A 27,392-nucleotide genomic window follows, 5' to 3' on the forward strand; every position below is an offset into this window, starting at 1 on the left:
CACTATCCTAGCAAATTGTGCTTTGTACTGATGTGCTCACGTAGGACTAGATTGAAAGGGAATATCTGGATTATTAGTTTAACATCTCCAAACTCATTAAAATGATTAAGTGTCTGTTTGGAATGACTGAAACTTTGATTCAGCTACTTTCATTTAGCCCCTTTTAAGAAACTAATAAATCAAACTTTACAAGCAAGCCAAAAAATTTGATTGAATGACAATGGAACCCACTACGTCGAGCTTATATTTTAAATCCAAAATACACAGCATGAAAGTTCTACTAAATAAGGGATTGTTTGGTAAATATTTTTTTAAAAGATCTTATGCAAGTTCTAACAGTTAAAAGACGATTTGAGCTTTTACATTAATATCTTAATAGCTTGAAGATCGTTTGATTAAGATGTGTTTGTCCGTACGTTTTTTTGTGCGAATATGAGTTGAAAAAATGCGAAAAGCTTCATTTGAAATTTTTCGAAAATAGTCTAAAATTGGCTTCCCATATATTTTCAGAACTACTTTCAATGTCTAAATCTTTTCTCAATCAAATAGAAAAAAGCTAAAACGCGAACAGCCGAATTTCTAAAATACCAACAACCCACACGAAAAAACACACTAAACAAGGACTAAGTCTAATAAGTTTGTATCATACATGCAACTCCACTTACCAAAAAAACTCCGGGGTTAGTGAGATAACTATTATTTTGTGATGAGGGTTACTATAATATGCAAAAATCTAGAACATATGGTTTTTTATATGTTTTTAGTGATCAAATTTTAATGGCTATAGGTGGTTATCTTTCTATATTGGATGGTTGTGAAGGAGCCAAATTTTTGTCAATTTTGCAGTGTTCTCTGCATTTCCCAAAACTTCAATGATAGAAGGTTGGGGCTTTATGCTCGGACTCCTTGAAATTTGGCCTTTAATGGACGAGGGATTAGCATCCTTTGGACTAATTATGTTACTTTGGGTATGATTAGTCGAATTTTGCAAGATTTTAGATGAAAATGTTTTGTAATACCTAAATCCAAAACTATGATTTTCAAAATTGGACTGGATCAGACAATCGGAGTAGAAAAACCTAAAAATTGAACACCTGATTTTGTTTTACCCAAAACTATTTTTTAGGCAAAAAAACGTTGATTTAATTAGCGAACTATTGACCTAGGTGATTAAATCATCGAATTGTTAATCCAAATAACAGTTTTTTGGCCTTATTTATTTATTTTTATTTATGTTCAAGTCAAAATGACCATTTATTCAAATCAATCAATTGGATTGTTAAATCCAAAAAACAGTCTCATAATAATTCCCTATCCGGTCAAGTTTTAAAAACATTGCCCCAAACAATATACAATCAAACGTGAAGTCTGGCTCATAGATATGACCATCAAAGGCACCAGGATTTGATCACAGGTCTCCAACCGACCTAATTGTTTGTTTTCCTAATTTTTAAAAGAAAAGCCCCACTAAACATGCAGGGGAAAGAGAAAAGCAAATTGATGACGGGGATTTACCCCAAAGAAATAAGAAGGGTTTTTTACCTTAGACACGTGGCAAGGTGATGGTTTGAAACTTGCTCAATGGGGATAAACAAAAGTATTATTAGCTGGAATCCATTCAATGGTTGGTACTGTTTCTTAAAAAATGGGACAAGTAACATCGTGGGACATCAGATCATGGTACACATGTCCAATACACTCCAAAACATTTAATATATAAAACTAGCCCCACGTCTTTCAACAAGTATCATTTACCATTAGCTACTGTCCTTGTGTTTTTAGGTTGCAAATGGTATACAACCCCTACATTTTTTAGGCAGTACTTGCTATTGTGGCTTTTACCTTTCGAGAAACATATTTTGTTAAATGAATTTGATTTAGAATAAAGATTTGATTAACTGAATCTAATTGCTATTTTTCTTGGCGGGAACCAATCATATTACTCCATACTAGTCATAACTCGTAACTGCATCAAACCCACAAGTTGATCGGTCCATGGCAGTAGGCATGGTTTTCAAAATCAGGACGGATAGTCGGACTGGAAAAATCGGGAATTGGACTGTTTTTTCTTAAAATTGGATTTTTGCAAAAAAATATTGATTTGATCAATAAATTATTAATTTGAACAGTTGAACCATTCTAATCGTTTAAAGGTTTTGATTATTTTTACAAAACGAGCTGATTGACCGAAAAATCAAACCACTGCTCGATTCATTATCCGGGTCAATTTTAAAAACCTTGACAGTGGAACAGCTATCCTATTCAGCTAATACTTCAATGGAGTGTTGAAGTAATTGTGATGACTAAGATAGTGAGGTGTAACATGCACTTTATCGCCTGTCGGTAAAAAAGTTATCAAATTCAGCTAATCCAATCCCAATTTATGGATTGGGATGTTTAACTAATTGTGAGCATGTTAGGTACTGTGGTGTTTTAACTTACAACTGTAGATTTAAATTATAATATTAAGAATCAAGAAACTGAGATGTTTTGGCACAAAATATATTATAAAATAGTTTATTGTATTCTAAAACATGTAAATTGTCTTTGAATTGGGGAAAAATCAAGACAAAACTATACATATTAGGAAAAAAACTCTTCAATTCACCGTACCAACTTAGAAATAAGTGTTTATTTGAATAAACACTATTTGCATTTGGGACATGAAACAGATAATTCTGTCAATTTAGGTGAATTGAGGTAGAAGTACAAAGTTGGTGTATTGGACAAAACATGAAACCAAAGTGAGAAGGCATATGGGTGATGAGATTGTCAGGCTGAGCTGTTGAGGATGAATTGGTTTGAGTCCAGGAAAGGGGTATGAAAGCAAAAAGGCTAGAGAGCCAGAGAGGGTGGAGAGAGCCAAATAGAACAAACCTTGGGGGAGATGATTTTAAATAGAACTAGGACACATCCCTTGTATGACTTAAGGGAGGAGACCGCCCACCGAGGCCTTCAGATGGCTCCGCTTTCCCTGGTGGGGACATTTATCTATGAGATAAATTACACTTCCTACGAGGTTCTCGTTTGTAGGATTGTCTGTTGACCATGGTGTGTGGTATGCTGATCCGATGATATAGCCCAAATAGGTCAATTGGGCCAGGGACATGGTAGCGTCATGACCCTAACATTTCCTTTCTAACATTTGATAACACCTTTATTATCCCTGTTTGAAATAAGTGCTTTTTTACCAAATGCTCATGAGTGCTTATTAGAATGAACACTTATTTTATCAAATAAGCACTCCCAAACTCCATAGTAATAAATATTTGCATTACTTTTTATTTCTAAAATAATGCCCATGAACATGAAGTTTGGAAGTAAAATAGTGTGGCCCTACCCTATATTCAAGAGACAAATGGAAGTAGGAAGAGGGTTATTTGTTTGGGATGGGGTAGGAAGTATGATGATGTAGTACTGATCCCACTTTATATAAGTAGGAGGAAGGTGGTGTAAATTTTGCATTAGTGAGGTGCAAAATTTATATTGCCAATGAGTACAAATGAAACAAAAAAAAAAAAAATCAAATTTATACTCCATAAAAATGCAAATAACCAATACAAACAAATAAATGAAAAATAGAACCAGGTGCAAAATTTATATCTGGCTCAAATTTGCACCGCAACCAAACGCAGTATAAGGAGTTTCACCAGACCAAACATAAACTAATTATGATTAAAAATTTAGAAGTAGGTGTACCTATACCATTAAACTTTCCTTATTTTCTTTTGAAAATTCGTTATATATACATATATATATATATATATATATATATACATGACAGGTTTGAATTAAAGATGAAGACATATTACTGATTTTAGCTTATCATTTGATTTTTTGATTCGATTTTGATGCCAAAAATACATGATATCGGGAAAACTTACAACCAAACCAACATCATGAAAGTAATAACCAATTAGGTGAATTTTCATCAAAATTCACTTGGGATTGTGATTGGTCAAAACCTTTATGGTATCATGCCTTTCCGGCATTATAGATTTTTTCCTCACTCAAATCCAGACGAAAATATTCTTTCTTTTATTTCAGAAAGAGATTGCCATTGAATCCATATGTGCATGTGATAGATGATTTCTTACTCATGCATGCTCCAACCAGAACCTCGTCCTGATCTATCTAATAAATGCTTGATGAAGAGTGGAAAAGAACAGAAGACCATGCATTAGCCTTATTTCCTTCCATCGCCATTGTATATCATTCATTCATTGGTATATATTATCCGTTTATTATGACTGTTTTCTCAAACCAATAATTGGACTGAAATGTTATTTCATGATCATAAATCCGAAGCAAAATAAGTGGCAGGGATCAAATGAGTTGGAAGTTGTCATTATTCTATATTCCTTTACTTTTCCACAACTAAGGAGGAGAAAACTGATTTTTCATTGGAAGGTGCAAAAAAATAATGTAATTCTTGAATTATAAATGAAACATCTATAGGTCACTTTGTTGGTGGTATCTATAATGCCAGAGTTCAGAAAGTTATGATACCATAAAAACTATGACCTTTCAGATTTCAGACCTCCCTATTTTGATGAATACCTACTGATTGTTTATCACATTTATGAGTGTTTGTTTGGTTATGAGTTTTTATTTTTATCAGAAAAATCCATAATGCCCAAAAGACATGATACTGAAAAGGATTTTGATCAATCAAAACCACCATTTTGATTAAAACCCACATGATTGATTATGAATTTTAGGTACTATGCCTTTTTGGTATTCTTTTCCTTTTTCTTTCTTTCTGGACAAACAATGAGGACCCCACCCCCTCGTTCAGCATATACCCACATGAAGATGTGGCTGTAGGTGCAGGTTCTCTGTTCCAATCCCTGTATCCATACTGACTTCTTATCCACTAATAGGGGTGTGAATGAACCGATTATGGATTGGATCTCTTCTAAACTAAAATCAATTTGGATGGATTGAACGGACTAAGATATATTGAATTGGACCAGTTCAGACTTAATAATCCAAAATATTGATTGGATTGGATTGGAGCTAGTCCATCTATAATGAAATTATATTGGATTAGATTGGATTGAACCAATATCCGATTCATTGATAGATGATACAAATATAGGTATCAATGGAACAGATTTGGGTTAGAAATTAAAAACAAATTTGAACAGATTAAATGGTCCGAACATTTAATTAGACTAACCCAAAATGGTCCATTTGTAATAACTCCTAAGGACCACTAATCCCACTATTCAGATAAAAAAGTTAATAGAAACTGCAATCATACCGAAGATTACCATGACACAAGTCTTTTAATATTCTATAAACTAAATACGCATACAAGTCAAAGAAGAAAGGTTGAAAGGTGAGAAAACGAGAGAGAGAAAGAGAAAAGAAAAAGAAAAGCACCAAATGAATCGGTCACAACTCACAACCATGCATGACCGAAAGTTGTATGAAGAACCGTGTTGCTAACACGCATTTATGGAAGATTCCAATTACGTAGGCTTTAGACAAACGACACATCTCCTACTTTTTGGATGCTTACCTCTTACACAACCTGCCTAGGATCCCATTTTACCCATGAAGATTAAGCCTCACCAACTTTATGGATTAAAAGTTTGGTGGATTCAATTATGAAAAGTACTTTTGAAAAAAAATTATATGTTGTCAACTATGAAAACTACTTTGATAAAGGTTTTTTTTTTTAAGTATTTTTTGCTACAATTATATTATAATTGTACATTAGGAATATAATATTTTAACACTGAAGATATTCCCAATATACAGCTGTAATGTCCTGTGGTAGGTGTGGATAAGAATATCCAAGTTCTAAGTATCACTACACTCTAGGGGTCTGTTTGGTATGTGGATAGAATTGTAATCAGAATTACCTATTCCTCTTACATGGTTCAAATTGGAATCAGAATGAGAATTGAGAAGTGGTTGGAATGTATTCTAATTCCCAGGAGAAGGGGAGGGAATGGTCATTCTTTCATATAGGAAAATGCCATTCTATCAGGAATAAGAATGTAATTCTGATTTCATCTGACCAAACAATTGGAAACGAACTCTGATGAAGGTAGATTTGGCCCTCCATTGACATCATGACACGTGGCATCTTAAAACAATTGGACAACATCCCAACACCACAAGGGTGATGACTTGCCTTAGCCAAAATGATGGAAACCCTTGTCTTGGGCCGACCTGTGGTACTTCATCGTAACCGGTCCAAGGGACTCGACATGAGGAGTGGCCTCCCTCGAGGACTTGTTGACTCGACTAAGGTCCAGGTGGTGTGACCTGCAAGACATGCTTGTCGACCTCTTCTGTGTGTGCATCCCGTCACTCCTGGGTCTTCCGGAAGTCAGCTCCTACATTGAATGTTTCAAAGGAAACCAAATAAGACACAAAGTCTGGTCTACGTGCACCACTACCTCTAAGGACTTCAGACCAGCCAGCCATGTCTTCCCAGAGATCTTGGACGCGTTACATGAATCCTACACCAAGCAATGCCTATATAAATGTCTCATCTCTTCCTTGAGAGAAAAACTCGACCCAGGGGCGGAGCTTGGGGGACCTAGGGGAGCTATGGCGGATCCCCCTATGGTTTAGAAAATCTCCACTTCCTATGTAAATTTTCCCCTCCCCCCACTATCTACATCAATGGTTGGCCCCCCATATGGGTCCATCCATACTTCATTTAGGTTTTAGCCCCCCTTATAAAAAATTTCTGGCTCCGCCCTTGGCTTGAGCTATCCTCTAGCAGGGATCACCAAATCGCACATCATCAAACTATATTACGACAAACCAAATAGACCAGTTTATAATTTATTTAAAATAGAAACATATAATGGTGGCAGCCATATGCTAAAAATGGAATGGTCCAATTAAAATGTGCCACATGGTAGTGGATCACCGTCTTACCTTTATACAATATTTATTTTTCTTTTATTAGGATCTTTAAAATAGGATAGGTTGTTTTTCTAAGGTGGTAGTACCTTTATACAATATTTTTTTTTCTTTTATTAGGATCTTTAAAATAAGATAGATTGTTTTTTAAGTGACAAGCCCCATAGCTTGTCACTTGTCTATTTTCTTTTCAATAATTAATACTAATCATCAAATGGGCTAAATCAATTTGATCATAGGGCCTTTGTATTAAAGTCAACAAAAAAATAAAGACACACCATCCAAAATTTTAACCAACTTTTCCAATACGATTAGTGAGTAATATTGTAACATGTTATTGGAATTTCAATTGTCATTTATTTACACAAAAATCGTAAAATCAAGACTTAGAACCTGGCTTTAACTTTTTCCCTTTTTTTTTGTTTCTTTCTGTGATGCAGTCATTGTGTGCACTTCATTCAGTTGTTATGAGTAATATTGTAACATGTTGTTGGAATTTCAATTGTCATTTATTTACACAAAAATCGTAAAATCAAGACTTAGAACCTGGCTTTAACTTTTTCCTTTTTTTTTTTGTTTCTTTCTGTGATGCAGTCATTGTGTGCACTTCATTCAGTTGTTATGAGGAGGGGTGTTTATAGTTCGGTTCAGTTCAATTTGGACAATATTTAAAATCAAACTAAGAAATTACGGTCCGAGCAATTCATAGAATAAATCAAACTGTTTTAATATAGAAATCAATACAATTTAGTCCACCACTATCACTGACTTAACCCAATTAGAAAATTCAAATAACAGTATAAATAAACAAATATAATTTAAATATCAAATTGAAATATTAATAAGTGCCATATATTAATGTCATACAAATTACATTCACATTTTGAGTACATAAAATTTTGATTTAGGGTTTGGTTTGGTTTCTAAAATTAAAAAGCTGAACCAAAACCATAAATCAAAATTTGATATTATCCCAAACCAAAATGAACCATTTCTAAATCCAAACTAATACAAATCACCAATTTCAGTTTGATTCGATTGGATTTGGTGGTCTGGACCTAACTCATAAATGAACACCCCAACCATGGGTGCACCATTAGACGTGTATAAAAAAACTCACTCATATCAGATCACACATGATTTTTCCCCCTTTTTTTTGGTAATCGATCACACATGAATGAAATGAAAAGAAAGCTCGCTCGTGGACTTGGAGTGCAGGACTATAAATACTAACATAGCAATGACTAATAAGTTGGAAGGTTAACATAAAGGGCATAAGTTCGGTTGCCCGATTTGAGAAACTTCAACCATATCCAGCCCATGTTCGGATTTGAGCCCATTGAAAACTTAACAAATTTTCATCCCAACCCAAGTTGCACAGGTTTCGGCGCCCACAGCCCATCCGAAGCCATGTTTCGAATGCATGCTGAGAGGTGCATGTGGGGCGTGTTCTGTGGGGTGTCAATCTGAATTCGAGATCTCTCCATGGAATATCCGTTTCAACAATTTTTACAGCCTTGCATTGGGAATATCTCTGTACTTGTGTGCTTTATTTCATGGGGAGATATTTCTAATACAAGGCTGTTCAAAGGTTGTGAGCATGAACTTGCATTGAGTGAAGCCAAACTCGCTCAGTGTACCTTAATATAAAGTTAGGTCCTTCCACCAATGTCTCAACCCTATTCATCATATGCAAGGTTTTAAAGCCAGACTAGACACGAAACCATTTTGGTCACTGGTTTCCGCCAGGTTGAATGGTCTGATCATCTGGTTTGAATGGATGGCCTGTTTTGATTTTAAAAAATAAAAATAAAATAAAAAAGGCTAAAAACCGCTATCTGAGTTGAAGGGTGGACGGTTCGACTGCTCGGGTTGGCAAATTGCTAACCAAATCAACAGTTTTTGTCCAAAAACACTTTAGGGTGAAACGAAACTGATTATCTGACTGATTCCTAGGTCAACTGGTCCAATCGTCCGATCTGATCCAGGTTTTTCAAAACCATGATCAGATGTTATCTTTGCAATCCCAATCCCAACCTTCTCACTAGACCTGGCCAATCGGGTTGGGTGGGTTGGGTTCGGGTTGGGGGGTCAAGGTATTTTGGGTCGGGTTGGATTGTCAAATGCTATACCCTAACCCTAAATGTTCGGGTTAGGGTTGACCCATGGGTCAATTCGAATCATCCCAAAAAAATAATTGAAATTAAAAAAAATAAAGAAAAATGTCAAAATTAAAAGAGTTAACCTTAAAATTCCAAATATAAAATAAAAACTTGAACATTTAACAATTCAAAGAGTAAACAATAAAAAGTAAAGACTAAATAGAAAAAATTAAAGAGTAGAAACTTCTAACAATGCATAAATAATCCCAATTAGACTTAACAATCGGGTCAACGGGTTGACCCGTAACCCAACCACCCAACCCAACCCAGTTTTTTTGGATTGGATGGGGTTGGGTCATTTTCACATTCGGGTTGCTAAATATGAGACCCTAACCTTATTTTTTTGGGTTGGGTTGGGTAGGATTCGCGGATTGAGTCAACTTTTTGCCAGGTCTACTTCTCACAATCCCCGTCCCCAAAATCCTCAAAGCAACGGTTGCCAAATAGCATCATTTCCGTTCTAAGGGGTATAGAGAACTCTCCTATGCAACCCAGAAGAATTCCCCTTATCGACTATTATTGCAGTAGGGTACCCAATATAATTAATATCTGATTCAAAACACCAAAAATTGCATCTCTAAATTGACCCACTTCACAGTTTATTTTCGTTTCCTTCAAAGAATACATCATAGGAAAAAAATATAGACGAATGAAAAGAATAACAAATTGACATATCAAAATCAAGCAGAATTAAGGATCCGTTTGGTTTACAGGAATATGGGTGTAGAATCTGAATCAAAATATTGATTGGGCGGAATTGGAATCCCATTCTCATCTTAAATGGAATGGTATTCCTCGTTTGAGGGAATGGCCATTTCTTTCCTCTTCTATTGGAAATAAGAGTCAATTCCAATTCATTCCAATTCTTATATAAATCAAACTGGCCAATGAAATAGACCATTCCAATTCCAATTCCCGTAGATTTTGATTTTAACCGCGAACCAAACAGACCCTACGTAAGAATAGTTCACAAACCAGCGAAGCTGAGCTAAACCATATCGTTTATGAGACGCTTGTGCCGGTTGTAATGCTTCTCTATGAACACCTTCGAAGCACCTTCTATTGTTTTGCGCCATGTCTGCAAATTACATATACAGCTTCCATCCGGTCAGACCCATAACCCGTTTTGCGTCTAATTGATAGTAATCAGTGTAAGAAACAAACAGTCCAAGTTTAGTTACCTTCTCGACTGCTCTCAACAAGGCTTTGTTTCTGATTTCCCTCGCTCTGAGATGCATTCTCCCGATCCCGAGCTGCCGAAGCAGCGCCGGCCTCCGGGTTGCAGCTCGGGGAAGAAGAGATTTGCGTTCCACCAAGCTTGAACTGCTCTTCGATGGGCTGTCACAGCTTGCTCTGTCGCCACTCGCCGGACATGTCTTGCGGCGTTTCGGCACTCGCAATCGCAACTCTTTCTTTCGCGAAGCCTCGTCGTCCAAGTCCGCAAACTTCCTGAGCAATTCGTCCGAAGATGCTTTCTTTACGTGCTGGACTGTCACAGCTTCCATGAGAGCTCGCTTTGCCGCTGCGTGGTTAACCCAGATTAGTGAGAGAAATAAACGCGAACAGATTTGGGACAGTTGGCTGGGTGGTCGATTGGAAGGGATGGACCGCAGAAGAAAGAGACTGTTGATTGATTACGGGGATGTAATGGGGATTGATGCATGAGTTGCCTTATTGAGTGGGAGATGACCGTTGGGAGGTGTGGTCAGTGGTGGGGATTATTTGAATAATTGAGAGTTGAAGGGAAGAAATATAGCCGTTAAGAGGGTGGAAGCGGGCGATAAGTCGGTTTGAGGTCTGAAGACTCTGAAGAGATCCTTGTGATGTGCGTACCTTACGAAATTAAATCGAGATTATTCTGAACTTCTATTTTATTTTTTCTAATTGGCGGGGTGGTCAGAACAGAAAATGCGCTCCCTCACGTTCTTCTCTGGCAAAAGCCGCGAAACGCAGAGTGAGAGTGCTCTGACATCTGGTAGCAGTGCTTGTGCTTTTGCTCCGAATACGTGGGTCCGGTTCCCAACATTTGACCGAGCGTAATTTTCCAACAGGAGAGACCCGTTGGTGTTAAAAAAGAGAGTTGACATCTTCTGCCAACAATACACGTTCCAAGTACCAACCCTCTACCAACTTATATAGCATCGCACGTCTCTCTCGCTATGACCTATGAGAGTGGAATCCATCGTAACCGCTATGTATGAGATTGAGATGTGCAGTGTGAGATTATGTTGGTGGAGGGTTGGAACGTGTTTGGTTGTCATGTAATCTAGACTCTATGACATTATCATCTTATATTATTTTAACTTTGTCTCATATTTAATTTTTGATTTTTTAAAAATTTAAAAAATTATAAAATTTTAAAGGATTCCAATAGAACCTATTAATAATTAGTTCGAGACCGATTTGCATTGTTTGGTTAAAAGCGGAAAATCAAATAAAAAAATTGGTTTCATTTTTGGTTTTCTGAATTAGAAATTCAATTAACTGAAATAAAATTAAATTTAATTATATAGTATAATATAATATAATATAATATAATATATTAATGTATAATATATAATATATGGTATAGTATGTAATATTATAAATTTATACATATATGTATATATATTAATGAAATTTGGTTTTAACCAAAAAATAAAGTGAACATTTCAGTTTTCCTATAATGTGGTTTCAGTTTGTTTTTTTCATCTTTAGTTTCAGATTTTAAAATTTTGGTTTATTTGGTTGGATTTTTAACCAAATAAACCAAATGCTCACCCCTAATTGTAGTTGATAATATATAAAGGTCTCTTGATTTTATTGTAATTTTTGTTATATTTTATATCTAAAAGGATATATTTCATAAACAATGTATAAGACAATTTTGATTAAGAACACTTGTTTTGTAATCATATAAATATTTTATTATTTATTGTTATTTTTATTAAGTTTATACTATCAAAAAATGAAGTTAGGGATGGGGATTGATTTGGCGGAGTGGGGACGAAGATGGGGAATGAAGTCCCCGCCCTGCCCTGACCCCAATTATATATATATTGAATATTATTCATATTAACTATACTATTATATATGATATTATTTATATATCAAAATATATTTAAAATATTATTTATATTTTAAAAGTTTCCTTTATTTAAAGTAAATATATTTTTTCAAACAATATTGTCAATTAAAAAATTTTGGGGATTTGAGTCCTTGCAAGGAACCCATCTTCGTCAAGGATCGGGGATGGAGGATAACTTTTATCCCCGATAGGGATTAAGGTCGAGGATGAGGATTTATTTCAAAATCGGGATTGGAGATGGGGAATATGACCCCCGCCCCGAACCCACCTTGTTGTCATTCCTAGTTCCCAAGTTGTTATTATAGATTAAGTCAAATCAGACCCAATTATCATGAATTCATGATTGACAATTGTCTTTATTAGGTGTGAGTTACTCAAACTCTCAAAGCAACCCTTTTACAAAGGGGACCTCAATGCAATTCTACGCCTAGTTGAAAAGGGAAAAGGCAACCAATTGCTTTCCAGAAGCACCAAAGACTTTCTTGCTCTCATTGAAGATTGCTTGCTAGTTGATCTAGGAGCTCATGGTGTTTACTTCACTTGGTCTAACAGTCGGAGAATGATTCTAATTAGTGAGAGATTGGATTTTCCTTGCTTTTATCAATTGGCATGAGAAATATCCAATGGCTTTGTGTTGAATGAAATCATCTTTGGTTTAGATCACAACCCAATTGTCTTGTCCACAACCCTTGATCCTATCAACAACTACTAATCGGATCAAGCATAGTTGTGCTTTTGAGAGTGTAGAGATGGTGGGCTGATTGGGCATTAGTAGGTAGTGGGCCTATTTTTTTTATTGTCTTTTATTGTTGTCTTTAGTGATGGACGCCCTATGAAGGGCGATAATATAATTGTCCTTATTTTTTATAACAAAAGAATTAAAAGATTATTGGGGACTGAAGAAAGGTTTGAACTCTCTCTCTTCCATCTTCTTCCTCATTTACTTTACTCATTCCCATCTTCTTCTTTTCTTCTATTTTTTCTTTTCTTTATTTTAGATTATTGCAGGTGGGATCTACAACTTAGTATCAAAGTGGCAATCCAACCTTCTCTTCTCTTCTTCTTAATCCCATACATAGGTTGTATGGAGAGTCGATTGGTTAATTGATTAACAAGTATTCAACCTAGTCAGTTGTATATTATGTTATGTCATTAACGTTTGGGTTATATTTCTTTTTCTTCCTTAAGTCTTTTGTTTCGAGATTTGTTTAAGGAAACTAAGGTGTCAAGTTTACATTATGAGTCATTTGAGTTGTCAAAGCAATGTAGAAGTTTTTATTATACAAGTAATAAAAGATCTATAATTCATTTTCATATTATACACTCTAATGTGTGTGTGTGTGTGGGGGGGGGGGGGGGGGGGGGGGCATAACATTTACCTTGCATGGGTGATTATAAAGACTTTGTTCTGTTTATTAATGTGCTTTTCTGTTACACATAGCTTTCCCTTATGCGATTTCATGTTGAAGTGCCCAAACTTGTGAAGTAGTTTCATGAATTTGTGCTTACCCAATTTGATACTCACATCAAGATATTACAATCAAATAATGCTAATGAATATTTTGAGAATGATCTTGTTCATACTTTGAGAGGTTAGGGGTTATACATCAAAGTTCTTGTCTACCTATTCCAAAGCATAATGGGGTTGTAGAGAGAAAGAATTGACATGTTGTTGAAGTAGTCAAGATCATCCCTTTTGTCTCCCATGTTTTGGTGAGATTTTTCTCGAGTCTTAGGGTTTAGACTCCCTTTGTTGTTCTATTCCCTGAGAGTGAAATGTTCCTTATTGCCATGCATGTCTTTGGTTGCACATGTTATGTTCATGTTCCTAGGTCTTAAAGGTATAAGTTTAAACCCAAAGACCCAGGATTGCATTTTCTTAAGGTATGCATCCACACAAAAGTGTTATTTCTGTTTTGATCCTACTAATGGAACTTGTTTTGTCTCCATGGGTGTTATCTTCACGGAGTCACTTCCTTTTTATGGTCATTCTCCTCAAGGGGAGCAATTCATTGAGTTGTTTGCTTTACCACCACTTCCTTTGCTTTCTCTTGTTGATCTTGGGGTTGAGTCATCTATGGTCCTTCTATTTCAGTGGCAGAGCCTTTGTCCCTTAGATCTTTCATTCCCGTTCCTCTTCCTCCTACTAGTCCTCTAGTTTTTACTACTTGTCCTATTCTTCAGATGTGGTACTGGAGACAAAAACTACATCATGAATATGTTGTTCCCTCATCTATAACTAATCCTCAAACACTCTCAACGCCTGAAGAGGGGACAAGTCCCTCATCACTTGCTCCAGATCCTATCTTCCCAGACTTGGACCTACATATTGTTATAAGAAAATGTAAGAGGAATTGCACAACACATTGTATTTCCAAACACTTATCTTACAACTTGTTGTCCTCATCTTATTATTATTTCTTAGCCTTCATTTCTTCTCAGCCTATACCCAAGTTAATTCTAGAGGCTTTGTCTAATCCAAAATGGGGGAGGCTATGAAAACTGGAAAATAAGCACTTTACAAAAATAATACTTGGGATAATATGGATTTGCCTCATAAGAAGGAAACGATGGAATGTAAGTGGGTATTCACTATTAAGTACCACACAAGGTTTTAAAAGGCTAAAGGCGGAGGCAAGGTGGTTGGGTGTGGTAGGGGTGGGCCTAATCCTCAAAGGCGTTTTGAGGCCTAAGCCTCGAACAAAAAAAAGATTAAATTTTATGGATATAATCTATAGGCAATAAGGACATGAGAAAACATAAAATTAAGATTTTATATAATATTGTGTGACTTATTTGATATATTATACATGGATTTGAATCCTACCTGAGTATTTTTGTTTTTTAAAATCTAAACACTATAAGAATTAAGAAAAATACTATATAAATCATGCTTATATATCATTTATAAAGCAAAGAAATATTCTCTTATAGAAATCAAAAGAATGATCTAGATAATGTACCTTAACATTTGGATGTTGTAGAAGGAATTCTATTTTAGTTGAAGGGAACTCCAAGATATGGTATCCTCTTCTTTAGGCAAGGACACATGAAGTTAGAGGCTTATGTAGATGCTGATTGGCTTGATGATAGGAGACCTACATCGGGTTACCATGCCTTGGTTGTAGGGGAACATTGTCTCCTGGAGGAGTAAGAAACAGTCAGTTTTAGTCAGGTCTTTGACTAAGGTAGAGTGCAGGGCAACGACACATGAGATTTCATAGTTGTTATAGCTCAGGTCACTTCTAGAGGAGATGGGCATTATACATGATAAGCCTTTAATGTTTTACTGTGATAATCTGGCTACGATCAACATAGCTCACAACACAATTCAACATGATAGGTCAAAACATATTGAAGATGACTGATATTTTATAAAAGAAAGGGTAATTTCTAGAGAAATGTGCCTTCCTTTTATTGCCTCAAAGCAACAATTATCAAATGACAAAGCAATTAACCATTCAGTTCGGCCATTTAAGCTCTTATCAATTTCGGCAACTTAAAAATTATGAAAAAATAAATAATTGAAATTTCGGCAACTTAAGCTCTTATCAATTTGATAAATTATTCAATGACAAAGCAATAAAACATTCAGTTCGGCCACTTAAGCATTAATCTCTTATCAATTTTGGGAATTGACAAATTAATTCAACACTAAGCTCTTATCAATATGTTTTTAACAAATTATGTATGTTTTTAATTCAGGATTTAGGAATCAGGAATACATTTTAGACTTTCAATTTAAGAATGCCAAATGCATTTCTATTTTCTTGTGTGTACGTACACATGTACACATGTATATACGTACATACGAGAGAGAGAGAGAGAGTGAGAGGGAGTGAGGGAGGGAAGAGCCAACCGCTTCACCAAATGGTTATGATTTATGAATTATGAAAGCAATTAGCAATTCAACACCTCCACAAATCTGCCGCTCCACCCAGCTGAGAGCCTAAGTAAAAAATAAGACAAAAGTGAACAACTAAAACAAAAAAAAATGAGAAGTGACCTGTAGGTCCTATACATACGATTTCGTGAGAACTGAGAAATAAGATAAAAGTGAAGACTGAAGAGGCTAACCTCTATGTGCAGATTTCATAAGAATTGAGAACTGAAAAAGTGAAAAATTCCTTGAGCTACCGATGTGAATTGAGATATGAGAAAAGTTAGAACTTAGAACTGAGATTGAGAGCTTCTTGAGTTCAGTTGATGGAAAGAGATTTGGTTGATGACTCAATGAAACCCTATATTTTGGGGCTTTTACTTTTTTTTTTCCAAAATTATCCATGTTGAAACCACTTTTTTCCCACCCAAAACCCTGTTTACTTAAGGATACTGCATCACAAAATTTGAGGTGCAAGGATAAAGACCTACACCTCTCTAAACCCGAGGCTTGCGCCCCTTGACCTAAAACAAGGGCTACCGAGGCCAGGCAAAATTTGGCCGCATCACCTTGAGGTGTACGCCTCTAGCCTCGCCTTAGACGTCTTTTAAAACTATAGGCATGATTGATATCTATACTCAACTTGAAGGAGAGTGCAGAGATGATGGGCCAAGTGAACCTAGTCGGCATGATTGATATTTTGTGTAAACAAGTTAGGCATGATTGACATTATGTATGCAAGCTGGGCATGATTGATATCTTAGATTATAAGACTTTCCATGCATTGAAAACAATAACCAAGGGGAAGCATTATTACATGAAAGTCAAAATTGATTTGAGTAAGGTGTATGATTGCCTTGAATAATAGCAGTCTTGATCCAACTGGGGTTGAAGTAACACTAATTAGATCTTCTTTAATGTAAGGCCTTAATGGAACTTACCTTCAGAGAGGCCACATAAAAACTGTAGGGTATTTATCAAGGGATCCCCTAGCCCCTTACATCTTCATTTTGGCTGCCCAAGCACTTTCTTGTGCAATCAATAAGGTTATTGATCGAAGTGATATCCAACCTCTTAAAATTCGAAGGTTAATTATGCATATCTCATAACTTTTATTTATATGTGATTGTTTAATTTTTTGAGGTTGATATTCAAAATGCTCTTAATCTTAGAAGAATTCTTGCAGATTACAGTGAAGCCTTAGGTCAACCGATTAATATGGCAAAATCATACTTGATTTTAGTAGCAATACTCTCTCTCACTTCTACTAAGTTATATTCTAAAGTCTTGGTATTAAAGAATCATTTGGAATCTCTAAGTACCTCATGCTCCCTACTCAAATTGGTTGGTGTAAAAAGCAAGACTTTTCTGCCTTGGTGGATTGCACGTATTCGAGTCTAAATGAGTTATGATAGTTGCTGTTGTAATACAATAAATTAAAAATTAAAAATAATAAATAAAAATGAAAGAAAATAAAAATTCCTGAAAAGTTCTAAACACCCTAAAATATTTTGGTGAGTTGTGAGGATTAAAATAATTTGGAAATGCGGTGTATCGATCCCCGTACCCCTTGAATGCAAAGTAAGTGCTCTACCGTACGAGCTACATCCCCATTTGTTAATAATGATAGTAATTGTTGTAATAAATTAAAATTAAAAATTAAAAATAATAAATAAATATTAAAGAAAAAAATAATTTCCAGAAAAAATCAAAACACCTTAACATATACTGGTGAATTGTGAAGATAAAAATAATTTGGAGATGCGGGGTATCGGTCGCTGTACCTCTCGCATGCATAGCGAGCATTCTACCGTTTGAGCTACATCCCCATTTGTTAATAATGAGAGTAATTGTTGTAATAAGTTAAAAATAGTAAATACGTATGAAAGAAAATAAGAAAATCTTGAAAAGATCAAAACACCCTGAAATATATTGATGAGTTGTGAGGATAAAAATAATTCGGAAATGCGGGGTATCGAACTCCGTACCATTAACATGCAAAGCGGGCACTCTACCGTTTGTGCTACATACCCATTTGTTAGCTATGATAGTAATTGTTACAATACAATAAAATTAAAATTAAAAATAATAAATAAATATGAAAGAAAATAAGAAATTCTTGAAAATTATTAAAACACCCTAAATTATATTGCTGAGTTGTGAGGTAAAAATAATTTAGAGATGCGGGGTATTGAACCTCGTACATCTCGCATGCTAAGTGAGCGCTCTACCATTTGAGCTACATCCCCATTTGTTAATTAAGATAGTAATTGTTGTAATAAATTAAAATTTGATAAATTCAAAATAATAAATAAAAATGAAAGAAAATAAGAAATTTCTGAAAATATCAAATCACCCTAAAATATATTGTTCATTTGTGAGGATAAAAATAATTTGGAGATGTGGTGTATTGAAACCCATACCTCTCGCATGCAAAACAAGCGCTCTACCATTTAAGCTATTTCCCCATTTGTAAATTATGATAGTAATTGTTATAATAAATTAAAACTAAAAATAATAAAAATAATAAAGAAAAATAAAAGAAAATAAAAAATTCTTAAAAAGATCAAAACACTGTAAAATATATTGGTGAGTTGGGAGGATAAAAATAACTTTGAGATGCGGGGTATCGAAGATTGAAACTCTCGCATGCAAAGCGAGCGGTCTACTATATGAGCTACGTCCCCAATCGTTAATTATGATAGTGATATTTGTAATAAATTAAAATAAAAAATTAAAAATAATAAAAAAAATGAAAGAAAATAAGAAATTCTTGAAAAGATCAAAACACCCTAAAATATATTGGTGAGTTGAGAGTATAAAAATAATTTTCAGATGTGGGGTAACGAACCTCAAACCTCTTGCATGCAAAGCTAGAGCTCTACTATTTTAGCTACATCCCCAATCGTTAATTATGATTGTAATTTTTGTAATAAATTAAAATTAGAAATTAAAAATAATAAATGAATAAGTAAGAAAATAAGAAATTCCAAAAAAGATCAAAACACCATAAAATATATTGGCGAGTTGTGAGGACAAAAATGATTTGGAAATGCATGTATCGAACCACGTACCTCTAACATGCAAAGCGAGAACTCTACCATTTGAGCTACATCCCCATTTCTTAACTATGATAGTAATCGTTATAATAAACTAAACCTAAAAAAATTAAAAATCAAAAATAAAAATGAAAGAAAATAAGAAATTCCTGAAAAGACCAAAACCCCCTAAAATATATTGGTGACTTGTGAGGATAAAAATAATTTGGAAATACGGTGTATGGATCCCCGTACCTCTTGCAAGCAAAGCAAGCACTCTACCGTTTCATCTATGTCCCCATTTGTTAATTATGATGGTAATTGTTGTAACAAATTAAACCAAAAAAAATTTAAAATAATAAATGTATATGAAAGAAAATAAGAAATTCCTGAAAAGATCAAAACACCTTAAAACAAACTGGTTAGTTGTGAAGATAAAAATAATTTGGAGATATGGGGTATCGATCCACGTACCTCTTGCATGCAGAGCGAGCATTCTACCGTTTGAGCAAAATGCCCATTTGTTAATTGTGATAGAAATTGTTGTAATAAATTAAAAATAATAAATAAATATGAAAGAAAATAAAAAATTCCTGAAAAGATCAAAATACCCTAAAATATATTGATGGCTTATGAGGATAAAAGTAATTTGGAGATGCGGGGTATCGAACCCCGTACCTCTCGCATGCAAAGGGAGCGCTCTACCATTTGAGCTACATCCCCATTTGATTATTATAATAGTAAATGTTGTAAGACATTAAAAATAATAAATAAAAATGAAAGAAAATAAAAAATTCCAGAAAATATCAAAACACCCTAAAATATATTAGTGAGTTGTGAGGATAAAAATAAGTTGGAGATGCGGGGTATTGAACCCCGTACCTCTCGCATGCTAAGCGAGCACTCTACCGTTTGAGCTGCATCCCCATTTGTTAATTAAGATAGTAATTATTGTAATAAATTAAACTTAAAAATTAAAAGTAATAAATAAATATGAAAGAAAATTAGAAATTCCTAAAAAGATCTAACCACTCTAAAATATATTGGTGAGTTGTGAGGATAAAAATAATTTGGAAATGCGGTGTATCAATCCCCGTACCTCTTGCATGCAAAGCAAGTGCTCTACCGTTTGAGCAACATCCCCAATTGTTAATTATGAAAGTAATCGTTAATAATAAATCAAACATAAAACATTAAAATAATAAATAAAAATGAAAGAAAATTAGGATTTCCTGAAATGATCAAAACACCCTAAAATATATTGGTCATTTGTGAAGATAAAAATAATTTGGAGATGCGGTTTATCCATCCCCGTACCTCTTGCATGCAAAGCAAGCGCTATACCGTTTGAGCTACGTCCCCGTTTGTTAATTATGAAAGTAATTGTTTTATTAAATTAAAATTAAAAATTAAAAATAATAAATGAATATGAAAGAAAATAAGAAATTCCTGAAAAGATAAAAACACCTTAAAATATATTGGTGAGTTGTGAGGATAAGATTAATTTGGATCTGAGGTTTATCGAACCCTGTACCTCTAACATGCAAAGCGGGCCCACTTTTGTTTTGCTACATCCCCATTTGTTAGTTATGATAGTTGCTGTTGTAATACAATAAATTAAAAATTAAAAATAATAAATAAAAACGAAAGAAAATAAGAAATTCCTGAAAAGTTCAAAAACGCCCAAAAATATATTGGTGAGTTGTGAGGATAAAAATAATTTGGAAATGCGGTGTATCGATCCCCGTACCCCTTGAATGCAAAATATGCGCTCTACCGTTCGAGCTACATCCCCATTTGTTAATTATGATAGTAATTGTTGTAATAAATTAAAAATAATAAATAAATATTAAAGAAAATAAGAAATTCCAGAAAAGATCAAAAGACTTAACATATATTGGTGAATTGTGAAGATAAAAATAATTTGGAGATGCGGGGTATCGGTCGCTTTACCTCTCGCATGCATAGCGAGCATTCTATCGTTTGAGCTACATCCCCATTTGTTAATAATGAGAGTAATTGTTGTAATAAGTTAAAAATAGTAAATACGTATGAAAGAAAATAAGAAGTTCCTGAAAAGATCAAAACACCCTGAAATATATTGATGAGTTGTGAGGATAAAATTAATTTGGAAAGGCGGGGTATCGAACCCCGTACCATTAACATGCAAAGCGGGCACTCTACCGTTTGTGCTACATACCCATTTGTTAGCTATGATAGTAATTGTTGCAATACAATAAAATTAAAAATTAAAAATAATAAATAAATATGAAAGAAAATAAGAAATTCTTGAAAATTATTAAAACACCCTAAATTATATTGCTGAGTTGTGAGGTAAAAATAATTTAGAGATGCAGGGTATTGAACCTCGTACACCTCGCATGCTAAGCGAGTGCTCTACCATTTGCGCTACATCCCCATTTGTTAATTAAGATAGTAATTGTTGTAATAAATTAAAATTTGATAAATTCAAAATAATAAATAAAAATGAAAGAAAACAAGAAATACCTAAAAATATCAAATCACCCTAAAATATATTATGACATATATTGGTGAATTGTGAAGATAAAAATAATTTGGAGATGCGGGGTATCGGTCGTTGTACCTCTCTCATGCATAGCGAGCATTCTACCGTTTGAGCTACATCCCCATTTGTTAATAATGAGAGTAATTGTTGTAATAAGTTAAAAATAGTAAATACGTATGAAAGAAAATAAGAAATTCCTGAAAAGATCAAAACACCCTGAAATATATTGATGAGTTGTGAGGATAAAATTAATTTGGAAATGCGGGGTATCGAACCTCGTACCATTAACATGCAAAGTGGGCACTCTACCGTTTGTACTACATACCCATTTGTTAGCTATGATAGTAATTGTTGCAATACAATAAAATTAAAAATTAAAAATAATAAATAAATATGAATGAAAATAATAAATTCTTGAAAATTATTAAAACACCCTAAATTATATTGCTGAGTTGTGAGGTAAAAATAATTTAGAGATGCAAGGTATTGAACCTTGTACATCTCGCATGCTAAGCGAGTGCTCTACCATTTGTGCTACATCCCCATTTGTTAATTAAGATAGTAATTGTTGTAATAAATTAAAATTTGATAAATTCAAAATAATAAATAAAAATGAAAGAAAATAAGAAATTCCTGAAAATATCAAATCACCCTAAAATATATTGTTCATTTGAGAGGATAAAAATAATTTGGAGATGCGGTGTACTGAAACCCATACCTCTCGCATGCAAAACAAGCGCTCTACCATTTAATCTACTTCCCCATTTGTTAATTATGATAGTAATTGTTATAATAAATTAAAACTAAAAAAAAAATAAAAAAAAATCAAAGAAAATAAGAAATTCTTAAAAAGATCAAAATACTCTAAAATATATTGGTGAGTTGGGAGGATAAAAATAACTTTGAGATGCGGGGTGTCAAAGATCGAAACTCTCGCATGCAAAGCGAACGGTCTACTATATGAGCTACGCCCCCATTCGTTAATTATGATAGTGATATTTGTAATACATAAAAATTAAAAATAATAAATAAAAATGAAAGAAAATAAGAGATTCCTCAAAAGATCAAAACACCCTAAAATATATTGGTGAGTTGAGAGTATAAAAATAATTTTCAGATGTGGGGTAACGAACCTCGAACCTCTTGCATGCAAAGCTAGAGATCTACTATTTTAGCTACGTCCCCAATCGTTAATTATGATAGTAATTTTTGTAATAAATTAAAATTAAAAATTAAAAATAATAAATGAATAAGTAAGAAAATAAGAAATTCCTGAAAATATCAAAACACCAAAAAATATATTGGCGAGTTGTGAGGACAAAAATGATTTGGAAATGCATGTATCGAACCACATACTTCTTACATGCAAAGCGAGAAGTCTACCATTTGAGCTACATCCCCATTTCTTAACTATGATAATAATCATTATAATAAATTAAACCTAAAAAATATAAAAATAAAAAATAAAAAAGAAAGAAAATAAGAAATTCTTGAAAAGACCAAAACACCCTAAAATTGGTGAGTTGTGAGGATAAAAATAATTTGGAAATGCGGTGTATGGATCCCCGTACCTCTTGCAAGAAAAGCAAGCACTGTACCATTTCAGCAACATCTCGTCATTAGTAATGGCCTTCCGGCTCCTCCGGTGAGCCACGAGATAATCATTTACTCCTTCCCAGTTTTCCACTGGGAACCGGGGGTAAGGACGGGGCTAATGGGGATTGCAGGGAGCCTCCCCCGGCTGAGGGAGCTCGTCTCCCCTAGGGTTAATCCCACTAGCCCCCTCAGGAGGGGGTATCGGAACCTCGGGCGGAGGAGAGGGTAGGACCGGCTCGGCAGTCCCAAACTCAGTGCTTCCCGAAGGAGGGGTCCGGTCGGGGCGTGTCCTCTTCGCATGGCGCCTCTGATTGCTCGAGAGAGGGCGACGTGAATTAGCGCTGGACATGATGGCTGGCAAAAGACCACAAGATATTCGTCCGACAAGAAACAAAATAGATGTGTACACAATATTGTCACAAGGCACCACGCGACCTAAAAGGCCGACCTACCCGGGCTAAAGCCTGCCTGCACGAGCTTCTCCTCGGTCAAGTAGTCCGAGCAAAGGAAGCCCACCGACGCCCAAGACAACATCGTTTTCCGAATTTCAGGGTCCAGCTCGGCCCCGGGGTCTTGGATGGCGCCCCTCCAAGCAGTGGGGAAGGGCCACCCCTCGGGGTTACGGACCATAAAGTAATCCCGCTTCCAGGCGGGAATCTTTTTCGGCAGCTCGTACAAGAGCTTATAGCCGCGGCGGGGAGAGAGGTAATAAAAGCGCCTCTCCGAAGGAACCCCAGGAGCAGCGTTCTTTATACAAAGAATAGAGACAAAAATATCAAGGTCCAAAGGAAGGCAGTACTCGTGACACAGGGATATAGTCCCAACCATGTTTCGAATGGCGTTGGGATGAAGCTGATCGATAGTGACGTTGAAGTGATTTAACACCTCCACTATCAAGGGGTGTAGGGGGAGACGCAAACCAGCATCGAGTTGTTCCTGAAAGATTACTATGTCATTGGGACCATGCTCCCAAGGGAAGTTGCCAGTAGGGAGACTGTAAACCAGGTCCCCAGGGAGGCGAAAGTAGCGGATCAGAGACCTAAGTCTCTCCGCTGTCATTAAGGAAGGGCCAAAGGTATCGGGCTCCCTCCCCCTAGAAGTAGACGCCACGTCGCCAGAGGCCTCCCGAGCCTCCAGGATCTGCTCCCAGGCTCCCCCCGAGCTCGAGGGAGCATCATCATCCTGGCTATTGCCCCTGTGATAGGTATGGTATGGGTAACCAGACATGGCTGACAACGATTGGGACTCACCAGAGTAAACGGAATGGAGCAGACTGAGGAACTCGGGTAGACTAGGTGAAGTGCGTGACTTCAGAATCCAAAGACAACAAGATGGCGTGGAAGAAAATAGGGCCCGAGGGGGCCTCCTATTTATAGTCTCCACCCTCTCAAATTGATGGCCTGGATCAAAACAAAATCCAACGGTCCGCGGGCCCCCTGACCGCACGACTTCTGAAAACCGAAGGCGATTGGCGGGCACATCTTCCATAATTAAGGTAGTCGCCGCCGCACGACGTTCGGAGTTAAAAGCCACCTCGGCACATTTTCGAAATCCGAAAAGTTAGGAAAGTCAGAAAATCTCTTGATTCCCGCAAATGCCTTTAATGAGGGCAGTCAATCAAGTTTGAATTTCGGTCAAATCAGTCCATTGCACTTCATAAACTCCTCGCGCTAAGGCGGTACTCTTAACTCGAGGAGTGGGGGGAAATTGATGAAGGATGATTTGACCCGACCTATGAAACGGCGACACGTGGACACTGGCTCAGCGTGAATGACATCTCTGCATTGTGGCCCAGTACAACCAAGTAACGGGCCCATAAAGTAGCTCGCTACATCGTAGCATGCAAAGGGAGGATCTCGCCACAACGCGAGATCCGAATTCCCCGAGCTACCTCTAAGGAGATATTCCGAGACAACTTTAGCTTGTGAGCAAAGAAGACCAGCTCGCCCGAGCTCCCTAGCAGACGAGTCATTCCGAGGACCAATTCTACTAAGGGTACTCCTGAAGTATTCCGAGCTCGTTGCAAAGTAGCTCTCGAATGGGCCACACGAGCCATTCCTCAGGAAGCTTCTATCTGACTGGCCGTACCGATCAGACTACGCCACGTCCCTTACTAACGGCGCAGTGCCTGTCCTTTCGACAGTCTGCACCCACGTCCCTCAGTAGGTGGAGGCGTGCCTGTCACTTTGGAGACGTGTCGCTCACCCGGGCGAGGAGTACGCCACAACGGCCACCTGAGCAGCCCTGGCAGGTGACGGCTGTGGCAGGGGCCCAGTGGCGGTTATGCCTGATCTCACAAGAACGCCTCTATAAAAGCCCTCAGGGCAGAAGAGATTCTTCTTTTTGAGACTTCTAATCTCTCGAGTTTGGTGATAAAGCGTGACCTACAGTCTTAGCCTTCGTTTTCCCTTTGCTTTCTGTACGCAATACTAACTTAGGCATCGGAGTATTCCCATCGGGTAAAATCCCTGGGAGTCCTTCTTTTCATATTCTCAGGTGCCGTCTGTTGCCGACAAGGAGCCAGTCAGCAGCCAGCTAGGAGTGACCGGATTGCGTTACATCACGGGGTATCGCACCCCGTACCTCTCGCATGCAAAGCGAGCGCTCTACCATTTGAGCTACATCCCCATTTGATTATTATAATAGTAAATGTTGTAATACATTAAAAATAATAAATAAAAATGAAAGAAAATAACAAATTTCAGAAAAGATCAAAACACCCTAAAATATATTAGTGAGTTGTGAGGATAAAAATAAGTTGGAGATGCGGGGAATCGAACCTCGTACCAGTTGCATGCTAAGCGAGCACTTTACCGTTTGAGCTACATCCCCATTTGTTAATTAACATAGTAATTGTTGTAATAAATTAAACTTAAAAATTAAAAATAATAAATAAATATGAAAGAAAATTAGCTATTCCAAAAAAGATCGAAACACTAAAATATATTGGTGAGTTGTGAGGATAAGAATAATTTGGAAATGCGGTGTATCGATCCCCGCACCTCTTGCATGCAAAGCAAGTGCTCTACCATTTGAGCAATATCCCCATTTGTTAATTATGATAGTAATCGTTATAATAAATTAAACCGATAAAAATTTAAAATAATAAATAAAAATGAATGAAAATTAGAATTTCCGGAAAAGATCAAAACACCCTAAAATATATTGGTCAGTTGTGAAGATAAAAATAATTTGGAGATGCGGTTTATCCATCCCCATACCTCTTGCATGCAAAGCAAGCGCTCTACCGTTTGAGCTACGTCCCCGTATGATAATTATGAAAGTAATTGTTTTAATAAATTAAAATTAAAAATTAAAAATAATAAATGAATATGAAAGAAAATAATAAATTCCTGAAAAGATAAAAACAACTTAAAATATATTGGTGAGTTCTGAGGATAAAAATAGTTTGGAAATAGGTTTATCGAACCCCGTACCTCTAACATGCATAGCGAGCCCTCTTCTGTTTTGCTAAATCCCCATTTGTTAGTTATGATAGTTGTTGTTGTAATGCAATAAATTAAAAACTAAAAATAATAAATAAAAATGAAAGAAAATAAGAAATTCCTTAAAAGTTCAAAAACATCCTAAAATATATTGGTGAGTTGTGAGGATAAAAATAATTTGGAAATGCGGTGTATTGATCCCCGTACCCGTTGAATGCAAAGTAAGCGCTCTACCATTCGAGCTACATCCCCATTTGTTAATTATGATAGTAATTGTTGTAATAAATTAAAATTAAAAATTAAAAATATTAAAGAAAATAAGAAAATCTAGAAAATATCAAAACACCTTAACATATATTGTTGAATTGTAAAGATAAAAACAATTTGGAGATGCACGGTATCGGTCGCTGTACCTCTCGCATGCATAGCGAGCATTCTACCGTTTGAGCTACATCCCCATTTGTTAATAATGAGAGTAATTGTTGTAATAAGTTGAAAATAGTAAATACATATGAAAGAAAATAAGAAAATCTTGAAAAGATCAAAACACCCTGAAATATATTGATGAGTTGTGGGGATAAAAATAATTTGGAAATGCGGGGTATCAAACCCCGTACCATTAACATGCAAAGCGGGCACTCTACCGTTTGTGCTACATACCCATTTGTTAGCTATGATAGTAATTGTTGCAATACAATAGAATTAAAAATTAAAAATAATAAATAAATATGAAAGAAAATAAGAAATTCTTGAAAATTATTAAAACACCCTAAATTATATTGCTG

General features: G+C 35.7%; 1 non-coding gene across 1 annotated transcript; it reads right to left on the reverse strand.

Annotated features, from left to right (window-relative positions):
- Positions 1-9,622: 9,622 nt before the first annotated feature.
- Positions 9,623-10,697, reverse strand: LOC104603548 (uncharacterized). The gene is made up of 2 exons (XR_016082268.1): positions 10,235-10,697; positions 9,623-10,131 (listed from the first exon to the last, which is right to left on the reverse strand). It is a non-coding gene; the product is annotated as an uncharacterized LOC104603548 (transcript).
- Positions 10,698-27,392: the final 16,695 nt, after the last annotated feature.

Source organism: Nelumbo nucifera, chromosome 2 (assembly GCF_055504915.1).
Source record: "Nelumbo nucifera cultivar China Antique chromosome 2, China Antique-T2T, whole genome shotgun sequence".
NCBI lineage: Eukaryota > Viridiplantae > Streptophyta > Magnoliopsida > Proteales > Nelumbonaceae > Nelumbo > Nelumbo nucifera.